Below are 4,970 nucleotides of genomic sequence, written 5' to 3'. Positions count from 1 at the left end.
AACCGCCTCCCACCCAGACTGTCCTCCAGCATAGTGATTTCACACACACACACACACACACACACACTGTGTGAGTGACAGAACCCATCACTCACGCGCTCTAGGCGTGTCTTACACGATGTTTTAATAATGTGTGGTCTGGAGGACGAATTAATATGCCAAGGTAGCCTATTTACTCTTTTATTCTTTATGCATAATAGAATATTATCTATATTAGAAAAAAAAAAAAGAAAATTACATTTCAAATAGAGTATTTTATGTATAAGGGAAGCACGACCACCCCTCTCATAATTTATTTTGTATGTCTGTCAGTCTGTCCAGCCAGATTTTGTCACAACATGACGCAAAACTTCCTGGACAGAATTTAATGGAACTTTGGAAGTACTTGCCTGAAGTTAAACCGTACATGAAATCAAAATAATTAATAGAAATGAAGTTAAAAGCTGTTTTGTGAAGAAAAAACAAGGCCGGAAAAATACCATGGATGTGATGTCCATTGGAAAAATTATTATTTGTAGTAAAAAAATTCTGCCAGATTAGAAGCCCTAAATGTTGATAGCTTACTGCGCATGCGTCAAACTATGGGTCTTAAATCAACCTCTGAGACTTTTGCAGTACTGTACTTTAAATTTATAAATATCTGCCTGAAGTTTAACCTGCACCATAAGTGGACTCACAATGTTAGGTTATGTGCCAGATTTAATAATCTACATTAAAATAAGTTCAAATTTTTTCAAATTCAAATTCAAATTTTATTTGTCACATACAGTCATACACAGTACGAAATGTAGTGAAATGCTTATACGACTGCCAGTGACCCTAAAAGAGAATTAAAGCTTATAATAAGAAATAAATATTAATAAAAGAAATAAGATAGAAAAATGAAACAGAAAAAATTAAATTAAACTAGGAATAGTAGAACTAACAATAAAAATAGAAATATGCTGTACATGAGGAATAGAAATATACTGTACAAATTGAAATATACTGTACTGTACAAGAGCATTTAAGGAATTGAGAAATTTTGATATTTTGTAAGAAAGATGGTGTACAAATATGCATAGAACAAAGTGACTTTGTGCAAAGTTTATTAAAGTGTCTTTGTGCACTGGTCCAGGATGTAAACATAACCATGTAATGTAGATGTAAAGGTAGGTGTGCAAAGTTATTAAAGTGTCTTTGTGCAATGGTCCAGGATGTAAACGTAACATGTAGTGTAGATATGAAGGTAGGTGTGCGTGGAATTGTCCATAGTGTCCATGGATGTAAAAAGATTGATTGATTGATCAATTGTGAAAAGTTACTAATATCACACTACTTACATTCAGATGTGAACAAACACCCATAGATAGTAATTAGAAAATCCAAACTGAATATTTTTGCTGGAATTAGTTCATATTTTCACCACTGAAATAACAGCGCTTAAGTGGTATAACTAAATTATAAAGTCGTTTAAGGACAAAACTTAATATTAATCTGATCTACTTTTATAATTTCTTATCTGTCTTTCGATTACCGATCAGGTATTTGGCTGGCGATGAACAAAATGAAACTTAGTGTAAACAAATACTAAAGTAAGATACTCAAACTTATAAAAAAACATCTTTCTTTGTATTAATAATTTAGGCAGAGAGATCTGCCGGTACAGAAAGACAGGCCGACATGTGCCTCAACCCTGAAGTATATTTTACTTTAACCTAAAATAATAATATCACTGATTACATTAAAGCTGATCGTTTTATTTCTTTAGTTTTAACCTTTTAACTATTTCTACAAACTCTTTTCTTTACGCTACTTACTCTACTTGTTCTACTTATACTAGTAATGAATAAGATGCATCCTAATACTGTGTTAGTCAAATGTTATGAAATTTTCTATGGATGTGATTCGATATGGTTAGCACTGTTGCCTCACACCTTAAGGGTCAAAGGTTTGAGTCCTCGTGTGTGTGTGTGTGTGTGTATGTGTGTGTGTGTGTGTGTGTGGCGATTGCATGTTCTAATCGTGCATGGTGTTTTTTTCCCCACCATCCAAATGCATTAAGTTAATAAGTGTTTCCAAATTGCCCAAAGTGTGTGAGTGTTTGTGTGTTTGTGCCCTATGATAGATTGGCACCCCATCCATGGTGCACCCAGTCTCCTGGGATAGGCTTCAGGCCTGTACAGGATAAAGCAGGAATAAGAAATCTGTGACAGAAGTTGTTTCAGACACATTTCTCATGATATTATGAGGTCAAGTGTGTTTCTGTGTCTTTCTACATTCTTCTTTCCTGTCTTGTAAATAGACACTTTAAATAAGAAAAAAGTTGTTTCTTTTCATGTTTGCTGGAAACAGTAAAAGACTGTAAGTATGATATTGATGAGACACTTGCTGTGATTGTTATCATTACTGCCACCTGGTGGTAATGGTATCTTCTACAGCATGCTTAATGTCATGGATACACCACCTAATTTGAATAAATAATGATTTTTTTCTAATTTTAATTTCTTTCTACAATATAAAACAATGCCGAAGGTGTCTAAAATATACAATAATTTCCTTTGAACAGTTGATATTGTCATCTGTCTGATACTTATGTTCTGTCCTTTAGCAAAGTGGAGCAGGTTTTTTTTAGAACTGCCCATCTTTATATCATTATACATTTGGCCTTTTCTCTGCCCAGTGCAAAGCGTACAGTGTTATCACGGGGATGAGTAGTGTTGAGTTTTCACAGAAAAATAGATGCCACAAAACCATGTCTCAAACCAGATGATCTCTTTGCACATTTCTGATCCAAATGGCTTTTTGGGGGAGAAAACAATCATTATAATGGATTTTAAATGGATTTTTCTTTTCCACCCATAGCTTTCTTTTCTTCATACTATGTAGTATCTATAGTCATTCTAAAAACAGTTTCTTGTATCCAAGCTGTGTTACCATTGGCTTCTTGATTGTTTTTCCCAGTATTTTCTATATTTCTATTTTATCTGGTGACAGATGTTTGCTGGACAGCTTTATTAAAACAGAGTTATGCTGTATTCATTTTATTCTTTAATAGTATAAGGGTCCTCCCAGATGGATAACCAAATAACAGATATTTAAACCTTAGTATTATGAAATAATTTTTATCTCATCTGTTTGGAAAACATATGTCAGGCTAGGTGACTTCATTTAAATATAAATACTGTAAGTGCAGGGAGCAGAGGTGCCATATATAAGAGGTGAATAGGCTCAGAAAGTGTCACTGACTGAATAAAGTTATCAATATGTCATGCCAAAACATGTAGAATGAACAACACTTATATTTTATATAGTTTTTGTTAAAACATGTCTTTCACAATAACACATACATGCTTTACATGTTACGAAACCCTAGTGAACCTTTACTTCTATCTGGAGTATGTGTGAAATTACTTTTCATTTGACATTACATTAAAACTACAAATTACATCTTAAAAATTTATTTAGAAAAATTAATATATATATTTTTTAAATAGCTCCTTTAATTCCAACTTTATTAAAGAATAGTCCCGGCAGGAGGGTCTTTACAAAGTGCAGTTAAATTTTGTCATCACAGAAAATGGGTTTGTTACTGAGGTACATCTTATCTTTCCTGTTTTTTTTATTTGCAAAGTGTTTTTATCATACCCTGAGGTGTAAATGAATGTGTGAATAAAACAGGGCAAATTCATACACTCTGTGTTCCCTATGTAAGTTTGACTAGTTACTGAAGTTACTGAATAAATTAATGAATATTGTAGAATGCTGGCCCTAAAATATCGGCTGTGTAAAACCTGTGCCAAATTGTTGTGTGGACCGGATAGTCCGCTAGGGCGACCTTTTGCCGGGAGCAGCTGAAAGACCAACAACATAATACTGTATAAACATGGAAAAGTTCAGAATATTTATATTTTTGAGGGAAATTTAAAACAATTGGTTCTAATATTATTTGGATATGATGCATAAAAAAATGTTGTGCACAGCATCCAGATTGGCATCCAGCATCTACCTGTCAATAAAGTCACACAGTTTGGCTAGCTGTAAGGATGTAGTAATGCCTGAATTCCTGCCATTAGTTACTTATGCAAGCATAGCGTCATCAGTTAAACCAAAGAGCTCATCAGGTAATTGTGACTGGCTATTGTAAAAAGGCTAAGAAAATGTTTATAATCACTCGTTTTGTGTCCACTCAGAGGTATCTAACTTCTCGACCATGATTAAATAGTTCTATGTCTCTTTCAAGATGATGCCACCTACTTCTGGCCTATTTATTCATTCATTCATTTATTTTCTATACTGGTTATTCTGTACAGGGTCTTGGGAAGCCTGAAGACCAATCCTTAACGTCACTGTGCCACTGCTTTTCTGGCTGTTAGGTCTCAGTAAATGGTTTGATAGACATCAGATCAGATTCATCAGATCACAGCAGAATTGAACAGCTATGGAAAAATGTGGAACTCATTGGGGGAATATGTTTTTTTAAATGGTGTTAATGCAGTGGTGTTCAAATAGAGACCTTTTACAATCTGTCAAAACGCAGTGAAGCTGTTCTGATTTACAGTATGTGTAACCCCTTTACATGTTTATTTTTCTTTACGAATATCGTAATATCTCACTCCCTCTGAATATCCACTGTCTGTAGTAATTATAATTCTGACCTATATTTGATTAAAATCACAGCACATATATTAAATCAAACTCATATTTCCAAAATTACTGTAGCAAAATTGTTCTTGGTTGAAAATAGTAAAAAAAAAAAAATTTAAGATTTGTAGAGAGAAGTCATCGTGTATTAAGTTAAATAATAGCTGAAATAATTTTGACATGCATTAGAGTTATGAACAATAATTGAAGTATTCATCAGGAGCAGTTCTTCACTTTTAAACAGGCAAACTATTTACACTACACAGGTCAAGTTTCAAAGGTTTCCCCTTCTCTTGTAGTGGCATTCTGTGTTAAATACGACATGACAAATATTGATGAGGTTCAGA

Source organism: Clarias gariepinus, chromosome 12 (genome assembly GCF_024256425.1).
Source record: "Clarias gariepinus isolate MV-2021 ecotype Netherlands chromosome 12, CGAR_prim_01v2, whole genome shotgun sequence".
Taxonomy (NCBI): domain Eukaryota; kingdom Metazoa; phylum Chordata; class Actinopteri; order Siluriformes; family Clariidae; genus Clarias; species Clarias gariepinus.
The sequence above is the reverse complement of the archived record's forward strand: the minus strand, read 5'-3'. Positions refer to the sequence as shown.